At 37.2% G+C, this 19,710-nt stretch overlaps 1 protein-coding gene and 1 pseudogene across 3 annotated transcripts in view; both read left to right on the top strand.

The window, feature by feature from the left end:
* The window catches only part of FGF14 (fibroblast growth factor 14), a 686,118-nt gene that overhangs the window by 243,091 nt on the left and 423,317 nt on the right, over positions 1-19,710 (top strand). The gene's annotated exons all lie outside the window — the stretch shown is intronic.
* On the top strand, positions 8,379-10,869 carry LOC115835146 (annotated as a pseudogene).

The raw sequence follows: 19,710 nt of genomic DNA, 5'->3' as shown, positions 1-19,710 counted from the left end.
ATCCTTTGTCAGATAAATAGTTTGCAAATATTTTCTCCCATTCTGTAGGTTGCATCTTCACTGTTGACACAGGAAGGGGAACATCACACACCAGGGCCTGTTGGGGAGTAGGGGGCTAGGGGAGGGATAGCATTAGAAATACCTAATGTAAATGATGAGTTGAAGGGTGCAGCAAACCAACATGGCACATGTATACCTGTGTAACAAAACTGCACGTTGTGCACATGTACCCTAGAACTTAGAGTGAAAAAAAAAAAAAAAAAAAGAATGGGCCCCCTGGCTGGGGTAAGATGGTATATTATTGAGGTTTTAATTTTTCATTTCCATGATTATTAGAGATGTTGAGCATTTTCTCATATATTTGTTGGTTATTTGTACATCTGCTTTTGAGAAATGTCTGCTCATGTCACCTGCCCACTTTTTAGTGGAATTATTTAGTTTTCTGTTGTTGATTTGTTTGAGTTCCTCGTAGATTCTGGATATTAGTGCTTTGTCAGATATATAGTTTGCAAATGTTTTCTCCTATTTTGTAAGTTGTCTGTTTAATCTGTTAATAGTTTATTTTGCCCTGCAGAAGCATTTTAGTCTAGTTAGGTTCCATTTATGTATTTATTTATTTTGTCACATTTGCTTTTGACCTTAGTCATAAATCCTTTGCCTAGGCCAATGTCCAGAAGAGTTTTTCCTAGGTTTTTTTCTAGAATTTTTATGGCTTCGGGCATTAAAGTCTGTAATCTAGCTTGAGTTAATTTTTGTATATGATGAGAGATAGGGATCCAGTTTCATCATTCTACGTGTGGCTATCCAATTTTCTCAGCACCGTTTATTGAATATGATGTCCTTTCCCCAGCATATGTTTTGGTCTGCTTTGTCAAAGATCAGTTGGTTGTATGTATTTGGCTTCATTTCTGGGTTCTCTATTCTTTTCCATTGGCCTATGTGTCTACTTTTATACCAGTAGCATACTGTTTTGATTACGATAGCCTTATAGTATAATTTGAAGTCAGATAATGTGATGCCTCCAGATTTGTTCTTTTTGCTTAGGATTACTTTGGCTAATCAGACTCTTTTTTGGTTCCATATGAATTTTAGAATTGTTTTTTCCAATTCTATGAAAAATTATATTGGTAGTTTGATAGGAACTACATTGATTGTAGATTGCTGTGGACGGTATGGTCATTTTCACAATATTGATTCTTCCAATATATTATAAGCTTGGTCTGTGTTTCCATTTGTTTGTGTCATCTGTGATTTCTTTGATCAGTATTTTGGAGTTCTCCTTGTAGAGATCTTTCACCTCCTTGGCTAAGTGTATTCCTAGGTATTTTATTCTTCTTGTGACTATTGTAAATGGGATTGAGTTCTTGATTTGATTCTCAGTTTGGTTGTTACTTGTGTATAGCAATATTACTAATTTGTGTACATTGATTTTGTAACCTGAGACTTTACTGAATTCATTTACCAAATCTAGAAGTGTTTTGGAGGAGACTTCCGGGTTTTCTAGATATAAGATCATGTCATCAGCAAACAGAGATAGTTTGAATTCCTCTTTTCCAATTTGAGTGCCTTTTATTTATTTCTCTTGCCTGATTGCTCTGGCTAGACCTTCAGATTCTTTCCATGGTAACCACTGTAGTGTCTCGTTTTTTTGTTTCAGATTGTATTTATTTGGGTCTTCTCTTTTTTTTCTTGGTTTGTCTGGCTAATGGTTTCTTGATTTTGTTTATTTTTTCAAAAGGCAAACTTCTCATTTTGTTAATCATTTGTAATTTATTTTAGTTTCAATTTTATTTTTTTTGCCCTGATACTTTTTCTTTCCTTCTACTAATTTTGGGTATGGATTGTTCTTGCTGTTTCAGTTTTTTGAGATGCATTAGTAGGTTATTTGAAATCCTTCTATTTGTATGATATAGGCATTTATTGCTGTAAACTTTCCCCTTAATACTGCTTTTGCTATATCCCATAAGTTTTGCTGTGTTGTATTTCTATTATCATTTACTTAAATAAATTTTTTAATTTTCTTCTTGATTTCTTAATTTACCTATTGGTCACTCGGGAGCATCTTGTTTAATTTCCATGTATTTGTAAAGTTTCAAAAGTTCTTGTTATTGATTTCTAGTTTTATCCTATTGTGTTCAGAAAAAAAATACTTAATATGATTTAACTCCTTGTAAATTTGTTGAGACTTGTTTTGTGGCCTAACATGTGGTCTGTCCTGGAGAATGTTCCATGTGCTAATGAAAAGAATGTGTATTCTGCAGTTGTTGGTCCATTTGGTCTAAAGTACAGTTTAAAACCAATGTTTCTTTATTGATTTTTTGTCTGGATGATCTGTCCAATGCTGAGAGTGGGATGTTGAAGTCCCCAACTATAATTCTATCATAGTCTGTCTCTCCCTTTAGTTCTAATATTTGCTTTATATATCTGGGTGCTCTGGTGTTGCGTGCATATATATTGACAGTTGTTATATCTTCTTGTTGAATTGATCCCTTTATCATTATATAATGAACTTCTTTATCTCTTTATACAGTTTTGACTTAAAGTCTATATTATGTCAAATAAATATAGCTACTCCTGCTTGCTTTTGGTTTCTGGTTTTTTGAGATATCTTTTTCTATCCTTTTATTTTCAGTCTACATGTTTCTTTACAGGTGAAGTGAGTTTCTTGTAGTACGATATAATTGGGTCATTTTTTTTTATCCATTCACTCAGTCTATACCTTTTAAGTGGAAGATTTAATTCATTTATATTCAAGACTAGTGTTGATAGATGATAAATTACTCCTGTCATTTTATTAATTGTTTTCTGATTGTTTTGTGTATCCCTTTTTCCTTTCTTCTTACTTTTGTGTTTATCATGGTGGTTTTGTGGTTTTCTTGAATTAAAAGGGTTTTCTTCCTATCCTTTGTTTATCTGCTCTATCAGTGAGCTTTATACTTCTGTATGTTTTCATGAAGGTGATATAATAATCTTTGACTTCAAATGTAGTATTCCCTCGAGCATTTCTTGTAAGGCTGATCTAGTAATAATTAATTCCCTCAGGTTTTGCTTGTCTGGGAAATACTTTATTTCTCCCTCATTTCTGAAGGATAGCTTTGCTAGGTTCTTATATCTGTTTCTGAATTCAATATATTGTAATATGTTGTTTTGGTTAAAGTATATAAAGAATATTCAGATTAACAGAGATAAGTATTTGGAAAAGGTAGTAGTATTTTTAATTACCTTTTCAAATAATTATGGCTATTCTTTGATACTACACCAGAATTCCGTAAGTGATAGTTTCATAAAAGTTAGTCCCAATTTGGAATCTGAAATCATATTAATGAACCTTTTGTACTCTGTTACATTAAAATCCAATGGTCTTTCTTGCGATTAAAATAGATTTTTTTACCTACGTATGATTTTGTAACATCATGCATTGGTCATTTGGAATATATTGGTTCACTGAGTTAATTAATTCTTCCAAATGTGGACACATTTTATTTCAAAATATCAAAAAAAAAATGTCAGTATCACCCCCAGTCTCACTAAGTGCTGGGAAACTGTTGAATTCACAGTGACAGACTCAAATATCTAATTTTATCTTGAGAACTGAAATTGTATGATTGGCAAAAAACTGCCGGTTGTTTTCTTAAAAGTTGCAGGCTCCTAACAGGCAAATAACATGTGAAGGGGGAAGCATATAGCAACTTATATTATGAAAATAGTCTTGACTGCAAGGATCCCCTGAAAGGGTCTTGGACAACCTAAGGAGTCTAAGGATATACTTTGAAACTCACTCTTTTAACTGCTTTAAACATTTAAAAGCAGAGAAAGAAAAAACAGGCAAAGAATAGACTAGCTAGAGAACTTACTGTAATACCTATGTGTATCCAACTTCCACAAAATTATAAATTTATTTATCATTTCTATTCTTACTTGAAAACCTTTTTAAGGATGCAGTTTAATCCCTTAACTAAGAAAGCAGAATTACCTTTCTTGGGCTTGCAACAGCAGTTGGGCTTATGATATCAAGTACCAGGGCTGAGAGCTTCTTCCAGGATGATTCAATGTAAGCCATTCCCTGAGCAGCTTCTTACAGAAAAATAACTTAGCAGATGTAACTTCTTTTTTTTTTAATTTTATTATTATTGTACTTTAAGTTTTAGGGTACATGTGCACAACGTGCAGGTCTGTTACATATGTATCCATGTGCCATGTTGTTGTGCTGCACCCATTAACTCGCCATTTAGCGTTAGGTATGTCTCCCAATGCTATCCCTCCCCCATCCCCCTACCCCACAACAGTGCCCGGTGTGTGATGTTCCCCTTCCTGTGTCCCTGTGTTCTCATTGTTCAGTTCCCACCTATGAGTGAGAACATGAGGTGTTTGGTTTTTTGTCCTTGCGATAGTTTGCTGAGAATGATGGTTTCCAGTTTCATCCATGTCCCTACAAAGGACATGAACTCATCATTTTTTATGGCTGCATAGTATTCCATGGTGTATATGTGCCACATTTTCTTAATCCGGTCTATCATTGTTGGACATTTGGGTTGGTTCCAAGTCTTTGCTATTGTGAATAGTGCCGCAATAAACATACGTGTGCATGTGTTTTATAGCAGCATGATTTATAGTCCTTTGGGTATATACCCAGTAATGGGATGGCTGGGTCAAATGGTATTTCTAGTTCTAGATCCCTGAGGAATCGCCACACTGTCTTCCACAATAGTTGAACTAGTTTACAGTCCCACCAACAGTGTAAAAATGTTCCTATTTCTCCACATCCTCTCCAGCACCTGTTGTTTCCTGACTTTTTAATGATGGCCATTCTAACTGGTGTGAGATGGTATCTCATTGTGGTTTTGATTTGCATTTCTCTGATGACCAGTGATGATGAGCGTTTTTTCATGTGTCTTTTGGCTGCATAAATGTCTTCTTCTGAGAAGCGTCTGTTCATATCCTTTGCCCACTTTTTGATGGGGTTGTTTGTTTTTTTTCTTGTAAATTTGTTTGAGTTCATTGTAGATTCTGGATATTAGCCCTTTGTCAGATGAGTAGATTGCAAAATTTTTCTCCCATTCTGTAGCTTGCCTGTTCACTCTGATGGTAGTTTCTTTTGCTGTGCAGAAACTCTTTAGTTTAATTAGATCCCATTTGTCAATTTTGGCTTTTGTTGCCATTGTAAGTATTTCATATTATCTCTGATAAAAAGCATATAACTACATTTTATAAACACAGCCTTGTACCTGAAGATTTAAGTCCATTTATATTTGTCATAATTACTAAATTTATAAATTAGATTTATTTGTACCTGGTTATCTTGTGCTTTTGTTTGTTCTCCCTTATTCTATACTTCATTTCTTCTCTCTTCTCACCTTCTTTTGGACTGTTTATTATTTTCTCATTGTTTTTCCTCTTCTATTTTGAAAGTTGTATACACTGTATTCTAAAGGAAAGCAGTATTTTTATCCTTCTCCCCCCAAACACAAGAAACTCAATATTATTCTCTTCCCATCTGTATGCTATTGCCAAGTATTTTAGTCCTATCATGCTTTTCTAACTCCAAAAGATATTTTAATTATGTTTCATTCCATCAATATTAGCTTTGGTTTACCCACATTTGCCATATTCTTTGTTCTTTAATCCTTTGTTTACATCAGACTTTCCATCTGGGATCATTTTCTTCTGCCTGAAAAAAATAGCCTTTAGAATTTTCCTTACTGGGTGTTTAAATGTTGCAAACTCTCTGAGTTTTGGGTTGTTTAAAAGTGTCTACTTAGCCCTCCTATTTGAGAGATGTGGAACCTGGGATTCAACTTCTGCATCAGTGTTTTTATTCCTCTCAGTACAGATCTGCCATTTTCTGGCCCCCATTGTTGCCATTAAGAAGCAAGCTATCAAATTAAGCATCACTTCTTGAAAGGTTGTATGTCTTCTCTCTATGGAGGACTTTATCTTCTCATGGTTTTCAGTTTTCATTTTGCTGTGTCCAGGAGTGCAGTTCTATGCATTTATCCTGCTTTATGATTATATTTATAGCTTTATTTATTTATTATTTTTTTTTTTGGAGACAGAGTCTGGGCTCTGTTGCCCAGGCTGGAGTGCAATGGCACAATCTTGGCTCATTTCAACCTCTGCCTCCCAGGTTCAAGCGATTCTCCTGCCTCAGCCTCCTGAGTAGCTGGAACTACAGGCATGTGCCAACACACCTGGCTAATTTTTGTATTTTTAGTAGAGACAGGGTTTCGCTATGTTGGCCAGGCCAGTGTTGAACTCCTGGCCTCGAGTGATCCACCCACCTCAGCCTCCCAAAGTGCTGGGATTACAGGATTGAACCACTGCACGCAACCATAGCTGGGTTTTCTCAATCTGTAGATGGCTTTCTAAAAACCTCTCAGCTGTTCTCTCTTCGAATATTGTTTCTACCCGATTCTTTCTTTCTCCCTGTCATTCTCACATCAGACCTGTGTTAGTCCTTTTCATTCTCTCCTCCATGGTTCTCAAACTCTCCTGTTTCTCATCTTGTTTTCTCTCTATGCTTTATTCTTGTGGTTTCTTCAGGTTTGTCTTTAAATTCACTATTCTGTCTTAGGCCATATCTTACCTTCTGTTTTTAGAAGCAAGGTAGTTCTTCCAGAAAAGAACTGCACTTGGTTCCGCTAGGCAAGCAGCACTACTACCAGCCTGGGATCACTTTAAACTACATTTTTGATGGTATGTTTTTAGACAACATAGATTGTGTGAATTTGGGTTACAAACCATGTGAGGGCCAGTGTATAGTTGCAAATTCCCAAAGGAGACTTTCCCTGTGTACTCAGTGATATGGTTTATATCTCATCTTGACAAATCTCATCCTGAATTGTAGCTCCCATAATTCCCACAGGTTATAGGAGGGACCTGGTGGGAGATAACTGAATCATGGGGGCAGTTTCCCCCATACGGTTCACTTGGTAGTGACTAAATCTCATGAGATCTGATGGTTTTATAAGGGGTTTCCCTTTTTCCTTGGTTCTCATTCTCTCTTGTTTACTGCCATGTAAGACATGGCTTTTGCCTTCCACCATGATGGCAAGGCCTCCCCAGCCACATGGAAATGTGAGTCCATTAAACCTCTTTTTCTTTTAAATTACCCAATCTCAGGTATGTCTTTATCAGCAGCGTGAAAACAGACTAATACAGTCAGTGACTCCAGATAGTATGTGTCCTCACTGTCCCCTGGGGAGAGGGGCAGAGAGCATGTTTATTTGTAGGGTATAGGCTTTGGGGTCCAGGGTTTATATGTGGGGGTGGGGTTTCTATTAAATCACAACCTGGTTGGGCCCTAGTCTTTGTCTCTGTTTTTCCATATCCTGCAAGACCTTGCGCACCCAGGCTCAAATTCATGGCAAATATCCTCAATGCAAAAGTTGTCTCTGCTTTTGTTTCTGGGTGCCTGTCTCGATTCAGTTTTTAATCTGAGGATTCCTTACTTTCTTGCCAGCTTGGAGACATATTTATGATGGTGAATTTTTTGTTTGTTTTCATTTTATCAATCATTTTAATTGTTTTTAATGGAAATGAGTCAAACTGTATATATAACCCACCCTTATTTTTTAAAAATTCACAAGAACAATGAGAAGATAATACAACACGAACATAGGTGCTGCTGCTACGGAAAATTACAGAAACCCACTAGAGTGAGCAATGGATGGAGCTGAGGCAGAGCCACAGCCGCCTTTCTCAGGATGTCAGCTGTTGCTAGGGAAACCAGCTGAATAGAGGGCAATTACCTAAGGAAGACTCTGAGGAGAACTTTGATAAACTGGTCAGCAGGTTATAAGAACACATGCATCTTGTTTTATGATTGACAAGTGTTTCTGTAATATCTGCAAGACCAGCCTCTAAGTAAGTGTGGTTTACTATTTTATTCAGCAATAATTTAATAAGTGTCCACACCATTCCCGGCTCTAGATGCTTAGTGAATGTTCGATGAATTCTCTGCATTTTCAGAGACATGAAAAAAGGCATCCAAGTGGGCAGCCTTGATTAACTGGTCATCCATGTCATTGACTCCAAGTTTTTAAAAAAATGCAATAGGTGGCCGCAGTGCTCGGAACACAGAAGCTTGAGGCGGATTGTGGTGTCACCCAGAGCAACTAGACCAACATTCCAGTGTGGGCGGTGGTGGCGGCCGGCAGGCAGTGAGAGGAAGCCCGCTAGGAGTGCCCTCGTTCCCCGCCTCTCTGGATGAACCAGACGGAATAAGCCGCGCCTCCCGCAGGGGCTGCGCCTCCATGAATCCCTAGTTGTTTTTTTTCTTTCTCTCCCCTCTCCTCACCCCCACTCCGAGCTCCGTCCCGCCTTCTCCCTTCGCCGTGGCCGCCACGGCCGCGTCCATGTGCGGAGTCCATACCAGCGCGATGGTGTCCAACCCCCAACGGGGGGAGAGTCTGCTCAGGCAACTGCAGGGGATTCCCGAAGTCTTCCGTTTTCTGAGAATGTGAGTGCTGTTCAAAAATTAGACTTTTCAGATACAATGGTGCAGCAGAAATTGGATGACATCAAGGATCGAATTAAGAGAGAAATAAGGAAAGAACTGAAAATCAAAGAGGGAGCTGAAAATCTGAGGAAAGTCAAACAGATAAAAAAGTTTGGCTATGTAGACAACATTTGAAAAATCAAATAAAAATTAGAAAACTACATCACAAGCTGCAGGAATTAAATGCACATATGTTGTGTCAGATCAGAAGATACTAAAGATGCCAGCCAAGGACTCAGATGTGCAAAATATGATGGTCAGCAACAAAGAAAGTCCCTAGGGCTATGTGACCATAGACATATCAAAAAAAAATTAGAAGAACTCATCAAAGCTGCAGGAATTAAATGCACATATTGTTGTGTCAGATCCAGAAGATACTAAAGATTGCCCAGGACTCAGATGTGCCAAATAGTGACCTCTTTCTCTAGCAACATAGATTGAAGGCTCCCTTCTCACGCGGCCGCGTCCATGTGCGGAGTCCATACCGGAGCGCGATGGCGTCCAACCCCCAACAGGGGAGATTCTGCTCACGAACTGCAGGGGATTCCCGAAGTCTCCGTTTTCTGAGAATGTGAGTGCTGTTCAAAAATTAGACTTTCAGATACAATGGTGCAGCAGAAATTGGATGATATCAAGATCGAATTAAGAGAAAATAAGGAAAGAACTGAAAATCAAAGACGGAGCAGAAAATCTGAGGAAAGTCACAACAGATAAAAAAAGTTTGGCTTATGTGGACAACATTTTGAAAAAATCAAATAAAAAATTAGAAGAACGACATCACAAGCTGCAGGAATTAAATGCATATACTGTTGTATCAGATCCAGAAGGTATTAAAGATTGCCCAAGGACTCCAGGTAAAAGATTTCTCAGAGTTCCTCAAATGAATATTATTATTGCCATTTGGAGACGGCTAGTAAGAAGAGCTATTCCTACAGTAAATCATGCTGGCACCTTCAGCCCTCAAGCTCCTGTGCCTACTACAGTGCCAGTGGTTGATGTACACATCCCTGAGCTAGCACCTCCAGCTAGTGATTCTACAGCAGTGAAACTGGACTTTGATCTTGAGCCTGAACCTCCTCCAGCCCCACCACGAGCTTCTTCCCTTGGAGAAATAGATGAATCTTCCGAATTAAGAGTTTTGGATACACCAGGACAGGATTCAGAGACTGCTTTTGATATTGAGAATGACAGAAATAATATACTTCCAAAATCTCAATCTGAATACAAGCCTGATACTCCTCAGTCAGGCCTAGAATATAGTGGTATTCAAGAACTTGAGGATAGATCTCAGCAAAGGTTTCAGATTAATCTACAAGATTTCAGGTGTTGTGCTGTCTTGGGAAGAGGACACTTTGGAAAGGTGCTTTTAGCTGAATATAAACACACAAATGAGATGTTTGCTATAAAAGCCTTAAAGAAAGGAGATATTGTGGCTGGAGGTGAAGTAGCCATCCTGATGCGTGGAAAAAGAATTTTCGAAACTGTGAATAGTGTAAGGCATCCCTTTTTGACGAACCTTTTTGCATGTTTCCAAACCAAAGAGCATGTTTGCTTTGTAATGGAATATGCTGCTGGTGGGGACCTAATGATGCACGTTTGTACTGATGTCTTTTCTCAACCAAGAGCTGTATTTTATGCTGCTTGTGTAGTTCTTGGGTTGCAGTATTTACATGAACACAAAATTGTTCATAGAGATTTGAAATTGGAAAACTTATTGCTAGATACAGAGGGCTTTGTGAAATTGCTGATTTTGGTCTTTGCAAAGAAGGAATGGGATATGGAGATAGAACAAGCACATTTTGTGGCACTCCTCTATACCTTGCCCCAGAAGTATTAACAGAAACTTCTTATACAAGGGCTGTAGATTGGTGGGCCCTTGGCGTGCTTATATATGAAATGCTTGTTGGTGACACTCCCTTTTGTGGTGAGGTTGAAGAGAAATTTATGACAATATTGTAAATGGTGAAGTAAGGTATCCAAGGTCCTTATCTACAGTAGCCACTTCTATAATGAGAAGTCTGTTAAGAAGAAATCCTGAGCGGCGCCTTGGGGCTACTGAGAAAGATGCAGAGGATGTAAAAGAGCACCCATTTTTCTGGCTAATTGATTGGAGCGCTCTGATGGACAAAAAAGTAAAGCCACCATTTATACCTACCATAAGAGGACGAGAAGATGTTAGTCATTTCGATGATGAATTTACCTCAGAAGCACCTATTCTGACTCCACCTCGAGAACGAAGGATACTTTCGGAAGAGGAGCAGGAAATGTTCAGAGATTTTGACTACACTGCTGATTGGTGTTAAGTTGCTAGACACTGCGAAACCAAGCTGACTGACTCACAAGAAGACCTCTTAAAAATAGCAACCCTTCATTTGCTCCCTGTGCCACCAATAGCTTCTGAGTTTTGATTTGTTTTGTTTTTTTTAGCTGAAACACGTGAAGATTTGTTTAAAAGTACCATTCTAATACTTCTTCAAAGTGGCTTCTCATTGTACTTCAGCGTAAATATGAGCACCGGGAACAGTTTCATGGAGTTTAAGTTGAGTGAACATCGGCCATGAAAATCCATCACAAATACTTTTGGATCAATAGTCTATTTTAAAAAAGAAAGAAAAAAAAACCGCTTTTTTATAGTCCCTAGCTTTGCCATATGCCCGCCTTAAGTGGAAGGAAAATTAATCCCTTAACGATGTTTTACAAAAAGCATTCCAAGCCCTTTTTTCTTTTGTAAAACATAGTTAAGTGACTAATTTTCCTTCCACTTAAGGCGGGCATATGGCAAAGCTAGGGACTATAAAAAAGTGGTTTTTTTCTTTCTTTTTTAAAACAGACTATTGATCCAAAAGTATTTGTGATGGATTTTCATGGCCGATGTTCACTCAACTTAAACTCCATGAAACTGTTCCCGGTGCTCATATTTACGCTGAAGTACAATGAGAAGCCACTTTCGAAGAAGTATTAGAATGGTACTTTTAAACAAATCTTCACGTGTTTCAATTAAAAAAAAAAAAAAAAAAAGAAGAAGCTAACACCAGTTAGCACGTTAGGGTGATTATACCTCAGGAATAGCAAGCTGTTAAGTACCCATACTGAATTAACTATTTAATCACAGCGAGCTCATCTCTGAAAAATTGTTCAGGTGTAAATCTTACGAGAAACATGAAAAAGAACACTGATTTATGGAGAGTTGAGCTAAAAACATTTATAAATATTTGCTGGGATGTTTTAGCATCTTTTCATTGTACTCTGAGAACAATTAAAATTGTCCAGAGATGATTTATATTACCTTCCAAATTGTTTATTACCCAAGATCCTTTGGGAGTAAATCTTATAGAAAGGGGAGCAATATGTGGTTTAAAGTTATTTTAAAATGCCAGTTAATTTCCTTGGCAAAGGACAATAGAGGAAGTTAGCATATTGTCTGGCTTTAATTTAAACAGCGTTAATACAACATTAAAATAAAACACTAAATACTTTTGAGGTACAGTCTGCTCACTTTTTCGGTTCTCAAATAGCAAAGAAAGTAATGTCTAAAATAGGCTTTTAGCATTAAAAACTGACAGCATTTTGTAACTACACAGTGTACAGAATTTTTTTTAATTGAAGTCAAATCACTAAAAAAATTAGAAGGCAGGGTCTATTTACACAATGAAGCTGAAGAAAGCACTGATTTTTTGTAGTTTAAAATATATATATTTTTTAGTCAGATATAAAATGTTAAGCTTTATAGAGTGTAAATATATTTTGCTATTACTGTATGTGTATGTGACTGCTCAAGCACTTTGTAAAGAAATTTGGATATTTTAGAATGGTACACTATGCATTCAAATGAAATGTGCCTTTCACTATGTCATTCTAAAAAACAAGTGTTTTTTTGCGTCATAAATTATCACAAATGCGCAAATTAAAATCTATATAGATTGAAATTTGTAAAAAAAAATGCAATAAAATTTGACACAATTTAAAATCATTTCTCAATACACAAGAGGGACTACATTTGTTACAGGTTTCCTGCAGTCTTTGGTCTTCCAAAGATTTTTGATCTTCCAAAGATCTTTCCAAAATATGGGGTATTTTCACCACTCCCCAACTGAGGGAGCTTACTGATTTCATTTCCTTTCTGCTATAGACACAGGCAGTATTACAAACTCCCAACAAAACAGATGTCAGTATAATTCTTTTAGCAATGTTAGTAGAATACATTTGGCCAGATTCAATGATTTATTGTCTCCAAGTTTTCACAGAAGTGGATTCCTGATTTTGATGGAGAGCTCAGGGAGCATTGCAAGTGACCTGTATGCCGTCGTGAGTTTCTCAACTGGATCCTAAATCTGGTTGTAAAGTATATCAGATGATGAGGACTTCCAGATTCTAGCTGGTCTGTAAGGACTGGCATCTTTCTATTCAGATGTCTCCATATGACATTTCCTCATGCCATCTGTCTTGGGGTTTTCTTTTCAAAAGTAGTAACACCGCTTCAACTTTTAGGAACTTCCCAAATGTTGCCTCCAAATGCCAACAGCTTTGAATTTATGGATGAGAGTTTGCTTCTTTTGCTTCTCTTCCTCGCTCTTCTTTCATCCTTTTCTCCTTTCCAACCTCCCTCCCCAACTTCTTATTCTTTTCTCTTTCTTCTTCCTGTCCCTTTTTTGCTATTGCTATTAAAAAGTGAATGATTCCTTTAGTCTTTCTTGGAGCTTTTCACTTCTTTTTCTTCTACTGAATTTTCATCTTATACCCTCACTTTATTAAATTGTCTATTTTTTGTGCATAAGAATGATGATTTCTATCTAGTCCAGTAAGACTGTGGCCATTGGATGTACAAGACTATCTATTTGGCCGATTTGATTAATTATTCCAGAAATTCTTTTTAACATTATTACTAATTTAGCACAATTATTCTTCTTCTAGTTACTTTATATTAGATAAACATGATCATAAAAAGTGTAGAAAGAGTTATCTGTATAACTTTATTGGTTAGTCCACCTGAACAATTATTTTCTGTTAGTTTTTACTGGGTTTGACTTAAATAGATTTTTGTCCTCTTTTCATTTTAAGTTCTCTATTTGTTTTTCCTACTTCTAGTCTCTTCTCACCATGTTTAGATTCTGGGTCTTCATAGTCTAAGTTTAAATTATTAAATTCAAAATTCAGTTTGTAAATCACTCTAACCTCATTTCAAGTGCTCAGTAGCTGCATGTGACTCATGGGTCTTGTACTGTGTGGTGCAGATTATAAATGCAGAAAGTTCCATTGGAAAGCACAGTTCTATATTCCTCCCAGTTTTTCCTTGCACCACAGAGGACAAAGTTCTAGTGCCAATGGAGAATAAACCTTTTCTGTGTACCCAAGTTATATTTTCTTCTCAGATATAAGGCATACTGTTCTGTCCTGTTTCTGTTTTTGTCCAAGACAACAACTTTGTCCATGGGAGCACCTTGAAGGGCATAAGGCAGACGTTGAAGGGCATGACACAGATATTACCCTACACACTGTGCTTCAATGTGAAAAAGCATGTTTTAGTTTATTTTCTTTTGCAAATAACAGTGTATACCTAAAATGGTTAATTTAAAAGAAAAACAATGTGTTTCTTACAGTTAAGGAGGCTGGGAAGCCCAAGGTCAAGTGGGGACACACCTGGTGAGAGCCTTCTTGGTGGCAGGGACTCTCTGTCTTTGGGTTTAGGGCCCACCCTAATCCAGTATGGCCTCACCTTAAATTGATTCCAAATGTAAAGACCCTATTTCCAAATGAGGTTACTCTAGGTACCAGGGGTTAGGACTTTCACAGACACATCTTTTGGAGGGACACAATTCAACACACTGCTGGGGTGAAAAGGTTAAGGGCTTCAGAATATTTCTTTTGGGAAAGAAGGCAAATAGCTGCTGAATCTTAGTTGACATAGATTTAAAGTAAAAAAAACTCATACACAGTGCACACTATACATGAAATATGCTGTCAATCCAAATAAAATAAAACGCTATCCTTATAGGACTATGAAAGGGAGGCCACTTGTCTCTTTAACCCACTCTGGGTTCTAAAATCCTGAGTGTAAGAAACAGGTAGGAGCCACCCTGCTCAAAGCCGTATATAACACATGAGAAATTTTATAACTCAATACTTCATAAATATACTGGAGTAATTTTAGAACAGTTGAAATGAGAATTATTTTATATTTAACAAGGCATGCATACACACATGTATTGATATATTGATACAGTTTGGATATTTGTCTTGGCCCAAATCTCATGTTGAAATGTAATCCTCAGTGTTGGAGGTGGGGCCTGGTGGGAGGTGTTTGGGTCATGGAAGCAGATCCCTCATGGCTTGGTGCTGTCCTTGTGATAGTGAGTGAGCTCTTGTGAGATCTAGTTAAGTTAGTGGCACCTCTCCCTTCCACTCTCTCACTGGCTCCTGCTCTGGCAATGTGATGTGCCTGCTCCCCCTTCACCTTCCACCATGATTGTGAGCTTCCTGAGGCCTCCCCAGAACCCAAGCAGATGTCAGCACCATGCTTCCTGTAAAACCTGCAGAACTGTGAGCCAATTAAACCTCTTTTCTTTATAAATTACCCAGCCTCAGGTATTTCTTTATAGCAGTGCAAGAATGACCTGACACACATATATACATTCACATATATATATATATATTTTCATATATTCATGTATATGTGTATACACTCACACATACATTTAAAAACATTCATCTTCAAGGCTGGGTGCGGTGGCTCATGCCTGTAATCCCAGCACTTTGGGAGCCGAGGCGGGCGATCACGAGGTCAGGAGATCGAGACCATCCTGGCGAACATGGTGAAACCCTGTCTCTACTAAAAATACAAAAAAATTAGCCGGGCATGGTGGCAGGTGCCTGTAGTCCCAGCTCCTGAGGAGGCTGAGGCAGGAGAATGGCACGAACTTGGGAGGTGGAGCTTGCAGTGAGCGGAGATCGCACCACTGCACTCCAGCCTGGGCAACAGAGTGAGACTCCGTCTCAAAAACAAACAAAAAGCATACATCTTTGAAAGTTATATGTAGTGGATTCTTATATAAAATTTCAGTTCTTGCAAAGAATCTAGGCAGACCCTTAATCAGTGTGTTTTGAGAAGAGTCTTTATTCCGGTATAGCTTGGATCTCTTTTCCTGTTGCATCATTCAATTCCACTGATTCTCTTCCACAGTCCCATGACATCTTGTCTCATGCCATTCTGCACGAGGATGGGACTTTTAAACACTGTGACTATCTCTAGATGATCTTCAGTCATAGCCTATGCAAAACACAGTCCACACTGAATATAGTTGTTGTGGAGTCTTTGCTTCCTTTCTCTACACCCTGCAAAGTGCCGATGCTTTTTACATATTAGTCAAAGGGATAATATTTGATTCTTTCCTCGATTTTGCAAGTTTCTCTTTAATGTGAGCTGAGGTCTTGCGTATGTTCTCTCTGCCAGCTGCGCTATCTCTGGGATCAGCATCCTGCACTGAGTTCCTGGGAGGAGGATATAAAATTCTTTTAATAACAAAAGCCACTACCTGCTTAGAATATGGGCAAAGGCATATCCATCGCTCACTCTGATCAGTTTGTCAGAGCGAGCTACACATAGCTTCGATAACTTCAAGGCTACAAGTGTGATGTTAAAGCATACCCAAGTTGACAAGGACTGTCTTCCCTCACAGAGGTTTCCTGGTATGTGTTTGTCCAGAACTGTTCTTGTCATCGGATTCATCATTCTGAAATTCCTCTATACAAGGTTATGGTTTTATTTTCCCATAAAAGAAACCCACTGGAATGTATTTCCATAGGTAAAGAATCTCTTGCTTTGTTAAAACCACATTTAATATCCTTTAATATTAGTAGATTAGAAATACAAGGAACAAATATAAAGAGATGAAAATCACCTTCATGTATTTCTTTTTCAATATAAGGGTAATCAAAGACATAGAGAAGAGTAGAATTGCGTATGGTAGGTCATCCACAGATCCTTCCCACATCTCACTCTGGCTTAATAGCATTCTGTAAAAGGTGATAAATAGTCTGATTCAACTTCTCCCTGAACCCAAAAGAAGTGCCACCAGCTGCGATCTTACTGGAAGTTGGAGTTCACTTCAAAGCTAAGCTGATCATAACTTGAGCCATATGCAGGGAAATTTATAATTTCAACATTTCCCATTAGTAAGAGTTGCTTTGAATTAATCTTTGCTTGGCAGGAGTACTTTTTACCTAAGTGTGGATGAGTGCGGGTGGTCTGATGTTAAATTTACAGTCAACAACACTCAAAGAGACATTTTAATAAGGTTGGGTTTCTCTCCTCAAGTATACCATAATGATTGAAGTGAGAATATTATATGTGATTGAGAATTGGGGAAGAGTTGCACCCAAGAATTTCTAAGAATTGCTGGTCATGAACATCTTAATTCATGACAGACACAGAAGACCACTGAGTGAGTTGCTGAAGGTAGTGAGCAGAGTCAGAAATAATATGTAGGGCCTTAATGCCTACTGTCCCATTGGCTAAATGGCTATCCTGATTTAATGTAAACTAAATCATCTCACAGAAACATGGTGATAAGCAGAGTAGAGGAAGGAAATCAGTATAATCCAAACTCCTTCCTTATTCTGTTTAAACCAGTCATTTCCTAATTATTTGAGTACCTAACTTATTTTTTTATATATACCGTAGGTTAGAGAAATGTTTTGGAGAGGTAACACATGCTAGTACCAGTTGTTGTCTAGTTTGTACATAATCGAATTTAAAGCACTTGGTTTTATTCATGACCACAGAGCTAAAATAAGGCTTCACTTACCCCCATTAAATGTTTCTATTTAACATGGCAGTTTCTAAAAGATACAAGATGATTCATGGGTTATTATTTATTTGGATTCTTAAGAAATAAATTTGAGATAGAAAGGTCCTGATATAAAAATCTAAAAGTCAATAGATAACCTATTTTATAGCAGTTTTGAGTTGGTTTTGGAAATGAGTTAGATGGCAAATATGTAACAAACATATCTTGGCTAAATGGAATCACCAGCGTGTAGCACAGTGTATTTCCCAAAGCAGGCCTAGTGAGTGAATAAATGAGATTGAGTAAAATAACTATTTTTTAGATCTTTACTGTATTAATGGATATCTGCTTCATTGAATGAATGACAAGTTGCATAGATAGAAGAACATTCTTACATGTTTTCAGGGTAAAATAATTTTACTGTGGATTACATTGTATCTTTGGCTGTATGTTAATACAGCTTTCAGAAGACAGAATGTACTAATGTTAATCAGTTTTCCAACTGACTAGGCAAATAAACTAATCAAGGAGACTTCAAAGTCAAGTGGAATTGCTAAATTCTTTTGAGAAGAATACAGCATCCTGGCCCTGTATATGACTGCTTGGTATGCATGATGGCGAAGTCTGGAGGTAAACTTCATGTATTTTATAGATCTTCATTTACAAATATTTCTTTTCTACTCTGAAAAACATTAAATGCTCAGAGCTGCACAGAATTTTGTTATTCGTGATGATATCACTCAGCAAAATCATTTGAGGGCCAAATTGGCATCTAGGTAGTTTTGGACAAGCCCCTTGAACTTCTAGTTATAATTGTTAACACTAAACCTGACTTTTATCTGATTTAAATAAACTAAATAAACTTATTTCATTAATAATTTATTAGATGTTGACCATCCGTATATTTGGAAATGTTTCCTCATTTGTTAATTGAGATAGTGCTGCTTCCAGGGCTTTGTGAAAATTAAATTTTGATGTTTCTAGATATAGTAAGCAATCAATGTATGCTATGCTGCTGCTGTTTCTATACTAAACTAATAATAGTAATAATGCGATTTATACCAAGTTACCCATCATGTACGTTTTTCAGTTTCTTTTTTAGTGCCTTTTATACACTGCATATGTGCTGCTTGAGTTGGTTAGTCTGCATGAAACAGGAAGACATTGTTAATACAGATATTTAGCCATATGTGTGCTTTAGGATTTCTGCAAAAAAAAAAAAAAAAAAAAAAACAGGGACTATTTTTAAACTCGTAGTCAAGAATTACTTGTAGTGTGCGTCCCTCTTATATGCAAAGAATTGCATCACAAGGTGGGGCACATACAGATCATGCCATGACTGCTTCCTCATTGCTCTCACAATTGTTCACCTCCACTGTAGCACCCTTCTTAAAGGAGGGTTCTCCTCCCACGTGTGCAGGTACTAACTCATCTTTCATCAAGGGTTGTATACAGTGTCAGTTGCATCAGAAATTTCTGCTCAATTTGGGATGATGGTGTTAATAAATAACGCACGTAACTCTTTCAATCTGGATATTAAATATTAATGCACTTTTGTGTGTATTCATATATGTCGTTTTGTTGTGTGCACATGCATACACGTTTTGAAAAATTATTTTCCAGAGGCTTTATACAGAATAATAAACCTTGATACATCCACTATCTGGGGTAACATGATACAGTCACACTCAGTGATAAGCCTTAGGTGCGTTTTAGTGTCTGAAAGGAGGCAAGGTTAAATTCAAGGAAAATGCTAAATACGAAACAGAGTATATTTAGGAAAGTATATACTACAAAAGAACTTAAAGAAATACTAAAATATTAGCAGAGATTGAGTAGTGAGGCAATAGGTGGTTTCATTTAAAGTGTTGGCTCTAGGTTCTGAAAACACCGCAGATTACTTTGTCCTAGGAAAAGAATCTGAAGTCAGGATGTCCAGGGTACCAGTGTGTGTTTCCACAAGATTTCCTTGGTTTTCAAGGTACTTGATAAAGTGACTCACTTGTAGCGGTTTGTTGACAACTATTCTAAGGGTTTTGTTTAGAACTTTTGAGTTAGAAACGAAATTTAATCTAACATTAAATGAAGTAAAATCTGAAATCTCAATAACATTTTAGAACATTTTATTATAATAAATGAATATAGCATAATTATACTTTCAGGTGGTACTAGATATAATGTCACTTTTTTGCATAATACAGTATATCCTATAGGGCCTTGATCTCAGAGTTCGATCCAAAATTTTTTGAAGACAACCTTGAAGATCCCAGGGTACATAAGGTTAATCCAGTCCTGTCTGCAGATGTTCTCATTTCACATTTCAAAAATGCCAACCATTTCTGAAGGGAGGGAAAGTGACCCATTCTTTAAGTACCTTGGGTTTTTTGTTTTGTTTTGTTTGATGACGAATGTCCAGTCTGTGCTCTCCCT

Source organism: Nomascus leucogenys, chromosome 5, assembly GCF_006542625.1.
Source record: "Nomascus leucogenys isolate Asia chromosome 5, Asia_NLE_v1, whole genome shotgun sequence".
Lineage (NCBI taxonomy): Eukaryota > Metazoa > Chordata > Mammalia > Primates > Hylobatidae > Nomascus > Nomascus leucogenys.
The sequence above is the reverse complement of the archived record's forward strand: the minus strand, read 5'-3'. Positions and strand labels throughout refer to the sequence as shown.